The sequence below is a fragment of the Hypanus sabinus genome, chromosome X1 (genome assembly GCF_030144855.1).
Source record: "Hypanus sabinus isolate sHypSab1 chromosome X1, sHypSab1.hap1, whole genome shotgun sequence".
In the NCBI taxonomy this organism is placed as follows: domain Eukaryota; kingdom Metazoa; phylum Chordata; class Chondrichthyes; order Myliobatiformes; family Dasyatidae; genus Hypanus; species Hypanus sabinus.
In genome coordinates this window covers 16,018,267-16,038,660 of record NC_082738.1, presented here as the reverse complement: position 1 = coordinate 16,038,660, position 20,394 = coordinate 16,018,267, and the positions used below count along the sequence as shown (strand labels likewise).

Genomic DNA, 20,394 nt, shown 5'->3' with positions numbered 1-20,394 from the left:
TGTCAGGCAAGATTTCCCCCATAGAAAATCCGCTGACTTTGGCCTATTTTATCATGTGCTTCCAAGTACCCTGAAACCTCATCCTTAATAATAGACTCCAATATCTTTCCAACCACTGACGTCAGGCTAACTGGCCTATATACTGTAATTTCCTTTATTCTGCCTTCCTCCCTTCTTGAAGAGTGGAGTGATGTTTGCAATTTCTAGTCCTCCAGAACCTTGCCAAGGTCTGTTGATTCTTGAAAGATCATTACTAATGGCTTCACAATCTCTTCAGCCACCTCCTTCAGGACCCTGGGCCTGGGTGTGATGCTATTACAGCCTAGGGCATTCCAGAATTCAGAGTTCCATTCCAGCATTCTTCCCATGGAATGTGTGGATTTTCTCCAGATTCTCTAGTTTCCTCCCACAGTCCAAAGACGTACCGGGTAGGTTAATAGGTCACTGTAAATCGTCTTGTGATTAGGTTTGGGTTAAATGGGTTTGTTGATGGCTGCAAGGGCCTATTCTGTGCTGTATCACTAAATAAAATAAATAGTGCCTCCACAATCTCTTCAGCCACCTCTTTCAGAACTCTGGGGTGTAGTCCATCTGGTCCAGGTGACTTATCTACCTTCAAACTTTTCAGCTTCCAAAGCACCTTCTCCCTAGTAATAGCAATTGCACTCACCACTTCTCCCTGACATTTTCAACTTCTGGCACATTGCTCATGTCTTCCACAGTGAAGACTGATGCAAAGTACTTATTCCATTGATCTGCCAATTCTTTGTCCCCCATTACTACCTCTCCAGCAACATTTTCCAGCAGTCCATTATCCACTCACTTTTACTCTTTACATATCCAAAAAAAGGCTTTTGGTATTCTCTTTTGATATTTTACCTTCATATTTCATCTTTTCTCTCCTTATGGATTTTTTAGTTGCCTTCTGGTGGTTTTTAAAGTTTCCCAATCCTCTAACTTCCCCCTAATTTTTGCTATATAATATGCCCTCTCTTTTGCTTTTATGCTTCTTTGACCTCCCTTTAGAATGCTTCTTTATCTTTGAGATGTATCTAGCCTGCACCTTCCAAATTGCTCCCAGAAATTTCAGCTATTGCTATTCTGCCATCATCCCTGCTTGTGTCCCCTTCCACACAACTTTGGCCAGCTCCTCTCATGCCTCTGTAATTGCCTTTATTCCACTGTAATATTAATACAACTAATTTTAGTTTCCCCATCTCAAATTTCAGGATAAATATTATGATCACTGTCTTTTAGGGGTTCCTTTACCTTGAGCTCCTTAATCAAATTTGGTCTATTACACAACACCCAGTCCAGAATAGCTTGTTCCCTAGTTGCTTCAACAATGAGCTGCTCCAAAAAGCCATCTTGTAGGCATTCTAGAAGTTTCCCCTATTGGGATCCAGCACCAATCTGATTTCCCCAATCTACCTGCATATTGAAATCCCTCATGACTCTCGTAACATTGCTCTTTTTACATGCCTTTTCTATCTCCCATTGTATTTTGTATCCACATCCTGGCTACTGTTTGAAGACTTATATATAAGTCCTATCAGGATCCTTTTACCCTTGAGGTCTTTTAACTCTACCCACAAGGATTTACACTTTCTGATCCTATGTCACCTCTTTCCAGGGATTTGATTTAATTTTTTACCAACAGAGCCACCTCATCCCCTCTGCCTACCTGCCTGTCCTTTCAGTACAATGTGTACCTTGGATGTTAAGCTCCCAATATGACCTCCTTTCAGCCACAACTCAGTGATGCCCACAACGTCATACCTGCCAATCTCTAACTACACTGCAAGATCATCTACTTTATTCCATGTACTGCACACATTCAAACGTAACACCTTCAGTCCTGTTTTCATCAACCTTTTCAATTTTTCTCTCATGTTACACTTAAACCCATCCCACTGATTGCAATTTTACCCTATCATCTGCCTATCCTTCCTCACAGTCTCACTAAACACTACATTGACTTGCATACCAACAGCACCATCCTCAGCTCTATCACTTCAGTTCCCAACCCCCTGCCAAATTAGTTTAAACCCCAGCAGCTCCAACAAACAGATCCTCAAGGGTATTGATCCCCCGAGTTCAGGTGTAACTTGTCCTTTTTGTGCAGGTCATACCTTTTGCGATCCAAAGGTTCTTTTAAAATCAAGAATGAGTCATAAAACTGATTGCTAATCAGTGTTATTAAGTGTTACAAATTCCAGTCATAACATTTAACCTATAAAAAGGCAGATTCAAGTGGTGTGACACCTGCCACAGAAAGCTAAGGAACATCTAGAAAAACTGTCCTGTAATTGTGGGAAAATTCAATGTAACATTACATATATATAGGTGATTATATGAAAATGCAAGCAAGCATAAGAATGTTAAACTAAAAGAAAAATAATGATTCAACAACCAGATATGGTAGTATAGTGGTTAAGTTGGTGGATGAACAGTCTGAGCTTTAGATCATAGATCTCGTGATACAAGTTCGAATCCCACCAATGACAGCTGGTGAATTTAAATTCAATCATAACGCTTTACAGCACCAGCTGTGAGATGAGGGTTCCATTCCTACCGCTAGGAGTTTGTACGTTCTCCCCGTGACCCCATGGGTTTCCTCTGGGTGCTCCAGTTTCCTCCCACAGTCCGAAGATGTATGATTACAGTTAGTAAGTTGTGGGCATGCTATTTTGGTGACACTTGTGGATTGTGGGAAATGCTCTAATGCATTTCATCATATGTTTCAATGTACATGTGAAAAATAAAGTACTGTACATTGTTATCTTTAATTAAGTGTGGAATTAAAGCTGTTCTCAGCAAGTTGCTGGCTGTTTGGGTTGCTGTAAAACCCTAGCGCTCTTCGGGGGTGGGGGGAGGGAAATCTGCCATGATTACTGAAATGTGCTTCCAGACACCAATGTGGTCAGCTCAGATGACATGGTGTATTTGGATTTTCAGAAAAGCGTCATTTGGACATTATTGAACATTTAGTGGGACAGTATTGGGGTGATATACTGTTGAGGATTGATTAATAACAGAAAGCAGAGAGTAGGGATCAATAGATCATGTTTTAGCTTGAGAGCCTGTGACCAGTAGGATGGTGCAGGTAGCGGAGCTATCGTGAGGAGTTTAGGAGAATATGGACAGGTTGAGTGAGTAGGCAAGGACATGGCAGATGGAATATAATGTGGAAACATGTTGTGTATTTAATATGAGTAATCTTGTATATACATTGGTTGATTAAACATTCGTTTTTTTAAACTCACATTTCCAACTCCCCATCTTCTTTTGAATTAATTTAATATTTTGAAGGTATAAAACATAACAGTGATGATGAGGTATTTTTTTAATGACACAACCACCAACCTGTTGAAGCACAGCGAGGAATGGCGGGTTAAAAAAAACAGCGCAGCACATGCAGAGACGGTCAAGTTAGAAACAGCACAGAGCAGCATGTATTCTTCAGAAGGGAAGACATGAACAAATTTTTTTTTAAAGTCAAGAAACGGAAGAATTCATAGGTTCATAAAGAGTGAGTACTGGGTAATAATAATCATAAAAAAAGAGCAAAAATGATTGGCTACATTGGAAAGATTGTCAAATTTGATTCCACAAGAGATAACTGGCTCATGAATATTGAACTAATTGAACAGTATTTTCAAGCAAATGGAATAGTCAATGAGAAACAAATACCAATTTTGCTAGGTGCATTGGGTTTAAAGGCGTACAGTTTATTTAAAAGTTTGACTGCTCCAACCAATCCAACAGAAATGAATTTTGCTAATATTGTCAAAGTAATGCAGGAACATTTAGAACCGAAGCCATTGTTGATTGCAGAATGCTTTGGGTTTCATAAGTGGAATCAAAAGGAAAAGGAGTCCATTTCAGCGAAGGTGGCTGAATTGAAGAGACTGTCTGAGCATTGTCAGTTCAGTGATGGGCTTAATGATGCGCTGAGAGATTGGTTCATTTGTGGAGTCTTACAAGAAAGCATTCAAAAACAGCTCCTAACTGAAGCACAACTCACATTTTAAAGAGCAGTTGAAATTGTTGTATCAATGGAAATATAATTGAGTTGCAGTCAGGAATGACAGTGAGCGTGAACAAAATTGCAATATAAATTGTGTTACAATTGTAACAGGGGCTCACGTACACCAGACCAATGTAGGTTTAAAGTCAAAACTTGCAGAAAATGCAACAAAGTAGGACAAGTGCAAAGAGCATGCTGGGCAGACAAAAATAAGTAGAGTGCATAGAGAAGAGAAAAAGAAAATAAAAATCAAATTGCAGTTTCTGAAAGAGCCCTAATCTGTGTGCCATTGTTGAAAAGTCTGAGAATGAGAAAAGTGACACTGCACTGGATACCTTGAGATTTGCAGTGTGAAAACTAACAATATACAACATAAGTGAACAGTTGTGGTCCTTTTTAGGATTTGTCAACTACTATAACAGGTTCTTGCCAAACTTGAGGTGGTTCTTTCACCGATTGAAGCATCAAGGAAGGATGAAATGATCGAGGTGAGAGTGGAAGGAGAGCGAGTGTTCAGCGTTGTCTACTGGCTGCTGCCGGAGGAAGGTGTCTGCGTGACTGACTCTCTCTCCCTCTCACTCGCCGCTCGGGGAGAAAGGTCCCTGCATTTAAATGATCTCTCTTTCTCCCTCTCACAAAGTTTAATCAGCGCGGTTTGTGGATCGGACTCCATAGTTCATGTTATGATGTGTTTCTGGTTTCCTGTTGCTCCTTTGTTTCGTTGTTAACTTGGACAATTTTGATTGGAGCAGCCTGCGGATAACGGAATAACGAATGACAAAAGCTAGATTGAACTGAACTGAATATGCTGGACTCTTTTGATGTTGTGTTTCATATTCTGTGTTTTTTGCTATTTTTTTATTTGCTGTTTGGGCGATTTGCTTTTTTTTGCACATGGGATGGGGTTGATATTTCTCCTTCGAACAGGTTCCATGGTTTTCTTTGTTTCGGGCTGTCTGTGGGTAGACAAACCTCAGGGTTGTATAATGCATACATAATTTGGTAATAAATGTACTGTACTTTCATTCTTTGAATCTTTGAAGAGGACGACTAATCATGGAAATGCTGGTGGAGTGCCCCGATTACCCTTGGAAAAGGAAATACCTGAAAAACTTACAAAAAAAGACACTCCTCTTTACGTATTCTCCCTAATGCATATCAAAAGTTTCCCTATTATGGTCGTAATGATCCAATGGGAAACTATAAAAAAACCTAACTGGTTCAGGTTCACATGGCCACCCAGAATGGGTGGAATGTGCAACAGAAACTCCAGTTCCTCCATTTTTACCAGTGCCAAGATGCACATTCCCTTGACAGAGGTTGAGAATCTTTGTACCATATAAGCTGAGAGGAACTATAGTACACACTGGTCATCTAGGTGTGGTCAAAATGAAAATGTTGGTTCAAATCTTTGGTAGCCTGGGATAGATCAGCAGATCAAGCAGCTTGCTATGGACTGCCAACACATGTCTAGAAGATACCAAAGCAGCTCTCCATCTCTGGGAATGGCCTGCATTACCCTGGCAGAGGATTCATGTGGATTTGGTCAGACCATTAAAATGGGTGCAAATTTCTTGATAGCAGTGGATGCAGCTACAAAATGGCCAGAAGTGTTCCCAATAGCCTCCACTACAGCCTCACACTATGTTGATGAGTGGAGAAGCCTCTTCACAAGGACTGGTCTTCCAGAGCACTTAGTCACTGACAATACGGACCACAGTTTGCTGCAGAACAGTTTCAGTTATTCTTGAAAATGAATAGAATAAGACATATTACATCTGCACCACACCACCCAGCTACAAATGTCTTGGTGCAAAGGTTTATCTAGAGTGTGAAGAACACACTGCATGCAATGTCAGCAAAACACACCACACTAACACTGAATCAGAAGCTCAACGATTTCCTCCTTGCATATCGTAATGCAGCACAGTACACGACCAACGACTCACCAGCTACGCTGTTCCTGGTCATCCCTTGCACTCACGCTGGTATCTCCTCAAAACCAGTCTGAGAAGGAGTGGGCTGGACAAACAGCTGAGGCAAATTGAGGGCTCCTCAAACAAGGAGGTTTGATGTTTCACTCCTGGACAAGCAGTCCTGGTGAGAGACTACAGAGGTGATCAAAAGTGGGTACTTGGAAAGATTAAGGACAGAACTGGTCCACTCTCCGACACAGCGGAGATGGTGTCCGATGTCACCTGGAGACAACACATTGATCAGTTGAGGAGAGCAGAGTCGATCGTTGGAGAAGAAAGCTGTCCAGAGCTGTCGGAACCACTTCCTGCAGTTCCAGAGTCAACTAACTCCTACAACCAGCACAGAGGCAGCCCCAGAACCTGAGATTGTTTCACAGTCACAAGTCTCATCTGGCAGGCATAGCGATACCCCTACCCCCGTTCGGGAAAGATGTTATCCTTCAAGAGTATGAAATCCTCCATAGTGATTAGATCTTTAGGCCTGAATGGGACAATTTAAAATTTACTGTGCAGTGGACATCTGTATATAGTAGTTGTATTATATAATATACTGTGTATATAGTTGAGATGCATTCTCCATTGAGTTGGAGTTTATAGCTAAGCAGGGAGGAGTGTTGTGTATTTAATATTTGGCGGTGTGAGCTTTGTGGTGATTTGCCGCAGCAGTAGTGAATTGAGACCGAGGCTACGAGCCTGTTCCAGGCTGAGGGTCTATGGACTCATTTTTGGTTCAGAATGCTGTTGCTTGCTTTTATTGTTTGCATGATTTGTTTTTTTTCTGCACTGGATATTGGTCTCTTTTTTAATATTGGGTTCTTTTGGGTTTCTTGTTTAGTGGCTGCCTGCAAGGAGACGAATCTCAAGGTTGTATAATTTATACATACTTTGATACTAAATGAGCTTTGACTAAGCATTCTTGTTCATTTAAATAATTCATTATGGCTTATGTGTATAAATACATGAATTGCATAAGTCATCACACTATCATGTAATACGTCCGCGCCTTGCTGAAGGTAAACACAAAATTAGATTCATATTTCGGATGCCTGTGTCTTCCTTTGAATTAATTTAATGTTTTGAAGGTATAAGACATAGCACATGTGAGGTCAGCCAGTTTGGAATTTTTTAATGTTGGGACATTGATGTTCTGAGATACCTGGATGCCCATGTACAAGAATCCTTTCAAATTAACATACAGGTACAACCAGTGAATAAGGCAGCAGGAAAGGCAATTAAAGGTAAAAAGATCAACCATGAACTTATGGGATGACTAAAAGAGTCACTCCTGCTTCTATTTATTATGTTCCCAAAAAAATAGCAAGTCAGACAATATCTGCAGTGAAAAAAAGTTAAAGTTTCAATCAATGAACTTTCATAACTTGCAAAGTATTTTCACCTCCTCATTATATTCCAAATGGTCGACCTTCATGGTATTTGTATTTCAACTGCTGTTCTCTAGATTTATTTCTTGGATTAAGTTTATTCCTTGACTCTTTGCTTATTCCTTGGTATCTGAAGCCTTCAACAACTATTTCCCTCAGTTCAATCTTCCGTAATCTGGCTCTCTCCAATTACGCTGTTCCAAGTTTTTCTTCTAAAGAAAGTATTTCATGATTTGATGTATTTTTCAAAAGAAACATTATTTCAGAAGTACTTGGCCACCATGGACACTAAAATATTTTCTCTCTCGTTATTAGCTATTAAATCTGTTTGTCATGGAGCAGGTTAACAGACAAATCTCATTTGGTAGAGCCACATTGCCAAAGGCAACATGGTACACATGAACAAGATGCCTTTTTATTGGCTACTTGAAACAAAACTGGATCTTAAAACCTTTTAGCTTTAACAGAACATTTTTACAAGTCATCGCCTGTACACCTTCAACTTTTCAGGAGGCTTAAACAAAGCAGTTCCATTCTGCATTCCCATCTACTCATCGATGGGGGTGGATGGGTCCTGAAACGTTTCAAGAATGTCACTTTTCATCACAGCAGCACAAAATCATTTGTTGTTACTTTCAGAAACCTTTTCTGAGGCTGTCCCCGAGCATTGCCGAGTTAATTATTATTATGCACCCACTCCAGCACTGCAGAAAAGGGCCATTCAGCCTGTGACCCGTGTCAGTACTTCAGAGGGAGGGGGGTGGAACTCCTCAGTGTTCACAGGTGCTCCACTGTGAGCGTATTGGTATACAGAAGGACCCTGGGTTTGCTAGGCAGAACGAAGCCCACAAAATGTTTGTAAATTGCTGGTTTTAAAAGTGAACAACTCTCTCACAGGTCTGCTGGTACTTCCCCACCTGCAAGCTAACCTGCTCACTGGCTCACCGCTAGACTAACAAGACTGTCAAAATGCACTTGCTGGTTTTTAAGTATTTCTGAAGAATCCCAGGAAAACAATCCCTTACAGACTCTTGGCATTCTTGCAGTCTGTAAATGTGGGCTTTGTGCCGAGGCCCATAAAGTCTGATGACATTGCAGTGATGATCGGAATCTGCCTGCGATTCTGAGGATGTTGCTTCCATGAATTGCTCCGAAAGGCCTAAAACTTTAACAATTTATTTCCTCTTTAAAATGTTCCTGTTCTTGGCCCTTTGCTCTGCTGGTGAAGTATCACTGTTTACAACTGCTGCCCAATGGGAAATGGGAGGAGACAGCTGCTTCCACACTCAACTTGCAGCTGCCAATCCCTCTGCTTCTCTGAGGACGCTGCTGTTCAGTACATGGAAGTGGCTGTAGGCCATTTGGCCCCTCATGCCTGCTCTGCCATTGGCTGATCCACTACCTCGACACCACTTTGCATTCTCCCCATATCCCTGGATTCCTTTAAATATCCCCAAATCTATCAACATATCCTGAATGCAATCAAAGAGTCACTGTGGCTTCTGGGATAGGAAGATTCAAAAATCCAACACCCTTTGCGTGAAGAAATTTCTCAGAGGATGCGTTATCATACAGCAGGTGAGGTTTGCAGCTTCCTCTCTGCTGTGACTGCACTGCTGTAGGGATGAATTACGGGCTCTTTCTTCCCTTCTGCTTCCTTTCAGAGCTTCCAGTTTATGTGCAGTGAAGACTCCAGTTGCCACAACCCCAGTGTTCCCGGCTCTCTTGTATGCTGGTGATCTTTTTGGGATATTGGGGGGAAAAACACAGTGTGCCCGTGTCCAAAGCACCAAGAAAGAAAAACTGCATTTCTGCAGCACCTTTCCCAGCCTCAAATTTTCTCAATCTGCTTTCCAACCAGTAAAGGATTATTTTTAAAAGAATGTGTGAATGAATTTGCACAAAACCAACTCCCACAAAACAACAGCCAATTTGTTTTTAGTGGACCCAGTTTCCAACTGAGGTTCAGATTAGCTAGATTGAAGCAGATTTGCCAAGAGCCCTTGAAGGTACCACTGCAGGCTACTCTTTCTGGCCCAAAACCACACTGATTCAGTGCAAACTAATACTGTCCCCCACAAAAACATTTCACCCCCTTACTGACCAAGAATCTATCTCCCTCTGCCTTAAATATTCAAACTCTATTTCCACTGCCCAAAGGGAGGGTAGGGGAAGAGGGAGGAGGGGGGGAGAGGAAGAGAGAGGGGAGAGAGGGAGAGAGAAAGAGGGGGAGAGGGAGAGGGGAGAGGGAGAGGAAGAGAGGGAGGAGAGAGAGTTGGGTGGGGGTGAGGGGGGAAGAGAAGGAGAATCCAGAAACTCAACCCAGGGAAAAAAAATCTCATGTTTTAAATGGGCAACCCCTTATTCTGTGAACTCTTAGCTCTACAACAAGGGGAAATGTCTATTTCACATAGAGTCATATGGCATGAAAACAGGCCTTTGTGTCCAACTGGTCCAAGATTCCAATCTCAGCTAGTACCATTTGCCCTTATTTGGCCAAGATGCCTCTCAAATTTTCCTATCCGTGTACCTTTTAAATGTTGTTAATGTACCTGCCTCAACCACTTCCTCTGGCAGCTAATTCTGTATACTGACCACTCTGGGTGAAAAAGGGGCCCCTCAGATTCCTATTAAACCTCTCCTCTCTCATATTAAACCTGTGTCCTCTTGTACTTGATGCCCCAAACCTGGGGAAAAAAAAGACTGTACACATTGACCCTGTTGCCCTCAAAATCTTATGCACCTCTGAGATCACCCCTCATTCTCCTACCTTCAATGAAAAATTCCCAATCTGCTCAGCCTCTCTACATAACTCAGTCTTTGAGTCCCAGCAACATCCTCGTAAATCTTCCCTGCACTATTTCCAGCTTAATGGCATCTCTCCTATAACAGGGTGATTAAAACAGAATGCTGTATTCCAAATGCAACAGACCGTCCCAATTTCAATACTCAGTGCCCTGGTTGATGAAAGCCAGCATGCCAAAAGCCTTCTTCACCATCCTGTCTACCTGAGCATCACTTTCGGGGAACTCATTGGTGCCTCTGTCCTACAACACTCTCCAAGGCCCTACTGTAAATGTCCTACCTGACTTGTCTTCCCAAAATTCACACTTATCCAAACTAAACTCCACTTGCCATTCCTCAGCCCATTTACCCAGCTGATAAAGATCCCTCTGTAAATCCTGGTAACCATCTTCAGTGCTAACAACATCACCTATTTTAGTGTCACTTGCAAGCTTAATAACCTTTCCTTGTACACTCCCATCCAAATAATTAATATAGAACCTACCTGGTCAAGACCGCATTAGGATCTTGTTTCAATCAAGCCCCTCTTGCTCTTTTAACCTCAAGTTCCAGGGTATATCCGTTTCTAAAGCTCTTTAACATGGTGAAGCATCCCAGTTACCATCCAGGACTGAAAATCAAATATATAACAAAGTCACAAGGAAATTAGTTAAAGGGGAGAGAAGCAGCAAGAGTTATGGAAAGAATTCCAAAGTTTGGGAGCAAGAAAGCATTTCAAGTCAAGTCACTTTTATTGTCATTTTGACCATAACTGCAATGTACAGTACATAGTAAAATGAGACAATGTTTTTCAGGACTATGGTGTTACATGACACAGTACAAAAACTAGACTGATCTACATAAAAAACAACACAGAAAGAGAAAAAAACAACTACACTAGACTACAGACCTACTCAGGACTGCATAAAGTGCACAAAACAGTGCAGGCATTACAATAAATAATAAACAAGACAAAAGGGCAGTAAGGTGTCAGTCCAGGCTCTGGGTATTGAGGAGTCTGATAGCTTAGGGGAAGAAACTGTTACATAGTCTGGTCGTGAGAGCCCGAATGCGTCGGTACCTTTTCCCAGACGGCAGGAGGGAGAAGAGTTTGTATGAGTGGTGCGTGGGGTCCTTCATAATGCTGTTTGCTTTGCGGATGCAGTGAGTAGTGTAAATGCCCGTGATGGCAGGAAGAGAGACCCCAATGATCTTCTCAGCTGACCTCACTATCCGCTGCAGGGTCTTGCGATCCGAGATGGTGCAATTTTCGAACCAGGCAGTGATGCAGCTGCTCAGGATGCTCTCAATACGACCCCTGTAGAATGTGATGAGGATGGGGGGTGGGATTTGTATATGATCGGGGGCAGTCCAAACTGGGGATCTCGGATGGCTGTGAGGCAGGAGGAGGCACAGGGGCAAAGAGGGGCAAGATTGCAGAGGGATATGAAGAGGGTGAGAATTTCAGGGCATGGTTTAACTGGGAGCTGGCATGGGCCAGTGAGCACAGGATGGTGTGCAAGTGTTAGGGCATGGATGAGCTCAGCTTTACAAAAAGTGGAAATGGAAGCTGGACCCAAGTGGGCTGGAATCATCATCCACAGATAGCCAAGGCATGGTGAGGATTTTGGCAGCTGATAAGCTGAAGTAGGGGATGGAGTCAAGCATTGTTAGAAAGGTAGGAATAGGCAGTCTCAGAGAGACACATTGGACCGTAAGACATTGAAGCAGAACTAGTCTACTCTACTATTTGATCATGGCTGATTTATTTTCCCTTCCAACCCTGTTCTCCTGACTTCTTCCCATAACCTTTGATGCCCTTACATCCGAGGGGTGAACAGCCTGAAATTAAACAGTGTGCTGGAAACATTTGGCAGCACCTGTGGAGAGAGAAACTGAGTTAGTGTTTCAAACTGATGGCTTTTCCAACATCAGTCTCATTTTGTTTTCCTGAATGGCTAGGCTCGGTGGTGAGGAACAGAACTTGCAGTGGGGATCATGAACACTGATTCTGGTCTTCACAGTGTCACACTGGAGGAAAATTTGACTTCTTCATTCCGAGACCTTCAGACAGTCTCACCGTGTAGAGGCAGTGGCATGGAGCTTGAGACATCAGCCTTCATATGGAAACTAACATCACATTTTTGGTGATATTGCCAAGGACATCATGGACACAGAAAGCGAGTGATGGTGAGGGCGTATTGTCCTGATAAACCCTGGGTGACACTGGGGCTGACAGAACAGTTATGGGAGCAAGTGACAGTGCTGTTAACCAGTCTAACACAGTGAAGGGATTGGAGGGTGCAGTGGGTGACCAGGCTGTGGACAGCTTGAGAGGCACAAGGGTGGGGAGAGGAAGGAACAAGGGTAGGTTACATTAAAGAGATTTTGAATCAAGGTCAGTCATAAGCCAGGTAGGAGGGAAAACACTGATGGGAGACTGAGAAACAGGATTGTTCATCAGTGAGCAACACTGAGTTGAACAGCACAGAAACAGACCCTTCAGCCCACTGAGTTTGTGCTGACCATCAACCACCCATCCACATTAATCCCATATTGTTCTCACCACCTTCCCAACATCTTCCCCTGGATTCTACCCCTCACCCACACACGAGGGGCAATTTATGGTGGCCCATTAACCCAACAACCCATGAGGTTGAGGGAGGAAATAGGAGCACCCAGGGGAAACTCACACAGTTAGAAGAAGGACGTGCAAATGCCACGCAGACAACACCCAAGGTCAGGATCGAACATGTTTCTCTGGGGCTGCGAGGCAACTGCGCCATTCGACATGCAGGATGAAATTCTAATAGGTTGCAGCAAGACACACACACTCACGTGGGATTGAGGGAGGAGGCTGACGTCAAAGGAAAGCTTTTGGAAGGGGATACAGAGCACAAGGAGATTGTAGCTGCAGGATGGGACTAGGGCTATATCAGGGGTGGGGTTTTGTTACGGATGGACAAGGTGGAGGCAGATATGGCGAAGACAAAGAACCAGATTAGGTCAGTCTGTAGAATGGCAGTGAGCTAGAAATGGGCTAGTAATCATATCTCAAGATGACAATGGCATGGGTGGGAATATCAGCAGAGAAGGCAATGCAGTAAGTGGAGCAGCAGGCAGTCCTCCATAGTTGTACAGAACCTAGCACATTACCAGGCTGAGTCCTTACGACATAGGAGCAGAATTGGGCCATTTGGCCCATTGAGTCTGCTCCGCCATTTCGTCATGGCTGATCCATTTCCCTCTCAGCCCCAATCTCCTGCCTTCTCCCCATATCCCTTCCTGTCCTGACCAATCGAGAATCTATCAACCTCTACCTTAAATATACATACAGACTTGGCCTCCACAGATGCTTGTAGCAAAGAATTCCACAGGTTCACCACTCTCTGGCTAAAGAAATTCCTCCTCATCTCTGTTCTAAAAGGATGCCCCTCTGTTATGAGGCTGTGTCCTGTGGTCTTAGATTCTCCCACCATAGGAAACATCCTCTCAACATACACTCTAAAAAGGCCTTTTCACCATTTGATAGGTTTCAATGTCAGCCCTCATTCTTCTGATTCTAGTTAATACAGGCCCAGAGCCATCAAACACTCTTCATATGACAGGCCATTCAATCCTGGAATCATTCTTGTGAACCTCCTTTGAACCCTCTCCAGTTTCAGCACATCCTTTCTAAGGGGCCTAAAACTGCTCACAATACTCCAAGTGGGGCCTCACAGTACTTCATAAAGTCTCAACATTACATCCTTGCTTTTATATTCTAGTCCTCTCGAAATGAATGCTAACATTGCATTTGCCTTCCTCACCACAGACTCAACGTGCAAATTAACCTTTAGGGAATCCTGCACAAGGGCTCACAAGTCCTTTTGTGCCTCAGTTTTTTTGTATTTTCTCTCCATTTAGAAAACAGTCAACTTTTTATTTCTTCTACCAAAGTGCATGACCATACACTTCCTGACACTGTATTCCATCTGCCACTTCTTTGCCCATTCTCCTGATCTAAGTTCTTCTGTAGCCTCTCTATTTCCTCAAAACTACCTGCCCCTCCACCTGTCTTCATATTGTCTGCAAACTTTGCAACAAAGCCATCAATCCCATCATCCAAATCATTGACATATAATGTAAAAAGAATCAGTTCCAACACAGACCTCTGTGGAACATCACTAGTCACCAGCAGCCAGTCAGAAAAGGCTCCCCTTGTTCACACTTCTTGCTTCTTGCCAATCAGCCACTGCTTTATCCATGCGAGAATCTTTCTTTTCATCTCATGGGCTCATAGCTCGTTAAGCAACCTCGTGTGTGGCACCTTGTCAATGGCCTTCTGTAAATTCAAGCACACAACATCAACTGATTCTCCTTTGTCTGTCCTGCCAGCTATTTCTTCAAAGAATTCCAACAGAGTTGTCAGGCAAGATTTTCCCTAGAAAAAACCATGCTGACTATGGCCTATTTTATCATGTGCCTCCAAGTACCCTGAGACCTAATCCTTAATCTTTGACTCTAACATCTTCCCAACCATGGAGTCAGACTAACTGGCCTATAATTTCCTTTCTTCTGCTTCTCTCCATTCTTGAAGAGTGGAGTGACATTTGCAGTTCCAGAACCATTCCGGAATCTAGTGATTTCTGAAAGATCATTACTAATGCCTCCACAATCTCTTCAGCCACCTTTTTCAGAACCCTGGGGTGTACACCATCTGGTCCAGGTGGCTTATCTACCTTCAGACCTTGTAGTTTCCCAAGAACCTTCGCTCTAGTAATGGTAACTTCACATACTTCCTGACCCCTGACACATGGAACTTCCACCATACTGCTAGTGTCTTCCACAGTGAAGACCGATGCAAAATATTTATTCAGTTCATCCACCATTTCCTTGTCCCCCATTACTATCTCACCAGCATCATTTTCCAATGGGAAAATGCCTCTTGCCTCTCTTATAGAACTTTATGTATCTGAAGTAACTTTTGGTACCCTCTTTAATATTATTGGCTAGCTTAGTTTCATATTCCATCTTTATCTTCTTAATGACATTTTTAGTTGCCTTCTGTTGGTTTTTAAAAGCTTCCCAATCTTCTAATTTCCCACTAATTTTTTGCTGTATTATATTCCCACTCTTTGGCTTTTATGTTGGCTTTGACTTCTCTTGTTAACCACGGTTATGTAATCTTGCCTTTAAAATACTTCTTCCTCTGAATGTATAAATCCTGTGCTTCCTGAATTGCTTCCAGAAATTCCAGCCATTGCTGCTCTGCCGTCATCCCTGCCAGTGTTCTTTTTCAATCAAGTCTGGCCATCTCCTCTCTCGTGCCTCTGTAATTCTCTTTACTCCACTGTAATACTGATACCTCTGACTTTAGCTTCTCCTTCTCAGATTTCAGGATGAATTCAACCATATTCTGATCACTTCCCCGAAGGATTCTTTTACCTGAAGCTCTCCAATCAATTTCAGTTCATTGCACAACACCCAATCCAGAATAGCTGATTCCCTAGTGGGCTCAACCACGAGCTGCTCTAAAAAGCCGTCTTGTAGGCACTCCAGAAATTCCCCCTCTTGGAATGAAAGGCATGCCTTAACTCAAGTGGCTGAAGAAATTAGATCTATATTCTTTAGAGTTTGGAAGAATGAAGAGTGATTTCAATGAAACGAAAAGATACTGAGGAAGCAAGGTAAAAGTTTCCATTAGTGGGAGAGTCTCAAGTGAGGGGACACATTTATGGTGGGCTGGTCACTTCAAATGGACCTATGTAGAATTTTTTTTCCTTTGAGGGTGTGGAATCTTTGAAATTCTCTACACAAGAAGGTTGTGGAATCTAAATCTTCAAAAGTATTTAAAGTTGAGTTAGATAAATATTTGAAAATTTAGGGAATTGGGGTGGTGGGGAGAGGAGGCGTGGGGCTGATCAGCCAGGAACTGTAGAAAGAGAACCAGTAGGTCAGCAACCCTTCATCAAAATGCCGTTTCTCTCTCCACGCTTGCTGACTGGCTTGCTGGCCAGCATTTTCTGATTTTGTTTCTGATTTGCATCTGCAGAGTTAAACAAAAAAAATTCAGTCACGTTCAAGAAATTGTAGGCTCAAGGGGCAAGTGGCCTATTCCTGCTTCTATTTTCACTTCCTTAGCCCTAAGCCCTTTTCAGCAAAATAAATACTTCCAGAGTATAGTCACTGTTGCACAGTAGAAAACATGCAAGCAATTTGCACAGAGCAAGATCCCACAGACAACAGCACCCATTTGTATCAGTGGGAAGGAATCCAGATTCAAGGCAGGCATGGGAGACAATATCATTCGCGTTAGTAACCAGGGGGAACCGAGTCTAGACAGGGAGACCGACAGTGAGGGTCTCCCTGAGACATGAAAAGTGGTGGCAAGCAAGAGCCAAGAGATAAAACAGACTGTCTTATGAAAGCTGATAACTGCCTGCAGAAGCCTCACCGCGAACTCTCAATGTTCAGCGATAACCTGTCGTCTCCTAGGCAACACTCTGGAAGAAGGTCAGCCCATCACCCTGTCAGCTTTGGCTCAGAAGGAGGCTTCTGTGGATGAAAAAAATAACAAAACCTTATTTAAACATGTAAAATAACGTTTAATCCAAGCCATCCCTCACATTGTTTTATGTCAGACAGACAAGGCAACAATGCTCACTTTAAAGAGAAAATCAGTAACAATCCTTAATCTTCATTAAGCAAAAACATTACAGCCAGCAAACAGGAGCTTTGACAGCACATCAAACTCTCTCTGTGAAAAAGTGTGGACCCTGATGAAGTGGTGCAGTATGGGGTTTATTAAGAAGTGTATACAATTTCATGCAAGCTCTCCACACCAATATTCAAAAGCATCAGTCACAACTCATGTACGATTGAGTTGAAGTCCCACTGGGCAGTGATTCACAAATTCTTAACACAGAGACCATTAAAGTGGGCACACAGCCAAAAGAAAAGTTTGACTGCGACATTCATTACCATTGGTTGACACAGGCTAAATCTCTGAGTTGCTAGTAACCAGATTAACATTTGCGAGACAATGGGAAAGTGGATTGACCCTGTCCTTTTAAGGACTGGGTCACAGAAAGTCTGTAGCTGGCATAATACATGGAGCTGAAGTTTGCAATTGAGAGGGAAAGAAAGATGGGGGAGGAGGGAAGAGAAAAGAGGGAAAGAAGGGAGAGGAGGAGGAGGGGAGAATGGGGGAAAGGAAGAGAGAGGGTGGGGGAAGTGGGGGAGGGAAGAGAGAGGGTTGGATAGAGGTGGGTGAGAAGAGGGGGAGGGAAGGGAGGGTGGGAGGAGTGGGGGAGGGAAGAGCGGGGTGTGATGTGGGAGGGGTGGGGAGAGAGGAGGTGGAGAGTGGAGAGAGGGATGGGGAAAGAAAGGGGGAGAGAAGGGGAAGAGAGATGAAAGGGGGAGAGGGAAGGGGAAGAGGAAGAGGGAGGGAAGGGGAAGAGGGGAAAAGGGAGGGAGGGAGGGAAGAGAGCGTGTTGGAAGGGAGGGGAGAGCAGAGAGAGAGAGGAGAGAGAAGGGGAGAGAGAGGAGGAGAGGGGGGAGGGAAGTGGGTGGGAAAAGGGGTAGGGAAGGAGAGGGGAGGAAAGGGGAGGACGGGAGAGTGGGGAGGGAAGGGAGAGTGGGAGGAAAGAGGGGGTAAGAGAGGCCATGGGGGGAGAGACAGGAGAGAAAAGGGGGGAAGGTGGAAGGGGAGGGAAGTTTGGGTGGGGTGACAGGGTTTGGGAAGAGAGGGAGGGAAGGGGGCAGTGGAGGGGGAGAGAGGGGGAAGGAAGAGGTGGGGAAGAGAGGGGAGGGAAGAGAGTGCAGGGGAGGGGAGGGGTGAGAGGAGTTGGGAAGGCGGAGTTAAGAGCAAGGAGGTACGAGAGAGTGGGAGGGAAGGGGGGAGGGAAAGGGGTGGGAAGAGAGATGGATTGGAGAGGTGGAATGGGAGAAGAGAGATGAGGGGGAGAGAGACAAAGAGAGAAGTGTGAAGGGGGGAGGGAAGTGAGAGAATCAGAATCAGGTTTATTATCACCGGCATGTGATGTGAAATTTGTTAACTTAGCAGCAGCAGTTCAATGCAATACATAATCTAGCAGAGAGAGAAAAATATAAATAAATAAAACATACCAACAAATAAACAAGTAAATCAATTACATATATTGAATAGATTATTTTAAAAAGTGCAAAAACAGAAATACTGTATATTAAAAAAGTGAGGTCGTGTCCAGTGATTCAATGTCCATTTAACAATCAGCCGGCAAAGAGGAAGAAGCTGTTCCTGAATCACTGAGTGTGTGCCTTCAGACTTCTGTACCTCCTTCCTGATGGTAACAGTGAGTAACAGGCAACAGGCATGGTAACAGGCATGCCCTGGGTGCTGGGGGTCCTTAATAATAGATGCTGCCTTTCTGAGACACCTCTCCCTAAAGATGTCTTGGGTACTTTGTAGGCTAGTACCCAAGATGGAGCTGACTAGATTTACAACTGTCTGCAGCTTCTTTTGGTCCTGTGCAGTAGCCCCTCCATACCAGACAGTGATGCAGCCTGTCAGAATGCTCTCCATGGTACATCTATAGAAGTTTTTGAGTGTATTCATTGACATGCCAAATCTCTTCAAACTCCTAATAAAGTATAGCCACTGTCTTTCCTTCTTTATGACTGCATCGATATGTTGGGACCAGGTTAGATCCTCAAAGATCTTGACATCCAGGAACTTGAAGCTGCTCACTCTCTCCACTTCTGATCCCTCTATGAGGATTGGTATGTGTTCCTTCGTCTTACCCTTCCTGAAGTCCACAATCAGCTCTTTCGTCTTACTGACATTGAGTGCAAGGTTGTTGCTGTAACACCACTCACACTAGTTGGCATATCTCACTCCTGTATACCCTCTCGTCTCCATCTGAGATTCTACCAACAATGGTTGTATAGTCAGCAAATTTATAGATGGTATTTGAGCTATGCCTAGCCACACAGTCATGGATATAGAGAGAGTAGAGCAGTGGGCTAAGCACACACCCCTGAGGTGTGCCAGTGTTGATCATCAGCGAGGAGGATATGTTATCACCAGTCCGCACAGACTGTGGTCTTCTGGTTAGGAAGTTGAGGATCCAATTACAGAGGGAGGTACAGAGGCCCAGGTTCTGCAACTTCTCACTCAGGATTTTGGGAATGATGGTATTAAATGCTGAGCTACAGTCGATGAACAGCATCCTGATGTAGGTGTTTGTGTTGTCCAGGTGGTCTAAGGCCACGTGAAGAGCCATTGAGATTGTGAACTTGTGTTCGCATTCCTTTTATCTCCCTTGGTTCAGTCCCTTCCCACTACATTTGCGACACTTCATGTGCTCACAATCTCCTCAACAACTTTCAATTCCTTAGCACCGATCTCATTTTCATCATGGATGTCCAGTCCGTTCTTTTCTATCCCCCATCGCGTAGGCCTTAAAGCTGTCCGCTTCTTTCTTTTCAAAAGAACCAACTAGTTCCCCTCCACCACCACCCTCCTCTGTCTGGCAGAACTGGTCCTCATCCTCACCCTCAACAATTTCTTCTTTGGATTCTCCCACTTTCTCCAGACTCAGGGTATAGCCGTGTGGGCACCCACATGGGCTCGAGCTATACCTGCCTGCCTCTTCGTTGTCTGTGTTCAGGGAAGTGTTCAGTCCACATTCCAAGCCTTCCCTGGTAATGCTTCTCAACTCTTTCTGCACTAGGTTGACAGATGCATCGGAGCTGCTTCATGCACCCATGCTGAACTCGTTAATTTTATCAATTTTGCCTCCAACTACCACCCTGCCTTTAAATCCACTTGGTCCATTTCTGACACCTCTTCCTATCTCCCTGTCTCCATCTCTAGAGGAAAACTGTCTACTCACATCTTTTATAAATCTACCAACTCCCAACCAGGGCTATCTTGACTATACCTCTTCCCATTCTTTCTCCTATAAAAGTGCCATTCCCTTTCCTCAGTTCCTTCTTCTCTGATGGCTCTGTTCCCAGGATTAAACTTTCCTTTCCAGGACATCAGAGGTGTCGTCCTTCTTCAAAGAATGGGGTTTCCCTCCTTCCTTGATACTGCCCTCGCCCAAATCTCCTCCATTTCCCAGACTTCCATGCTCACTCCATCTTCCTTAACAGGGATAGAGTTCCTCTTGTCCTCACCTGCCACTCCATGAGCCTCCACATCCAACACATCATTCTCTGCAACCTTTGCCTTCTTCAATGGGACCCTACAAACAAA

The 20,394-nt window shown here is 43.7% G+C and overlaps 1 long non-coding RNA gene across 1 annotated transcript; it reads right to left on the bottom strand.

Moving 5' to 3' along the window:
• Positions 1-11,121: 11,121 nt before the first annotated feature.
• LOC132384456 (uncharacterized) lies at positions 11,122-17,067 on the bottom strand. The gene is made up of 4 exons (XR_009508903.1): positions 16,819-17,067; positions 16,609-16,709; positions 14,324-14,496; positions 11,122-12,052 (listed from the first exon to the last, which is right to left on the bottom strand). It is a non-coding gene; the product is annotated as an uncharacterized LOC132384456 (long non-coding RNA).
• Between the last annotated feature and the right edge of the window lie 3,327 nt (positions 17,068-20,394).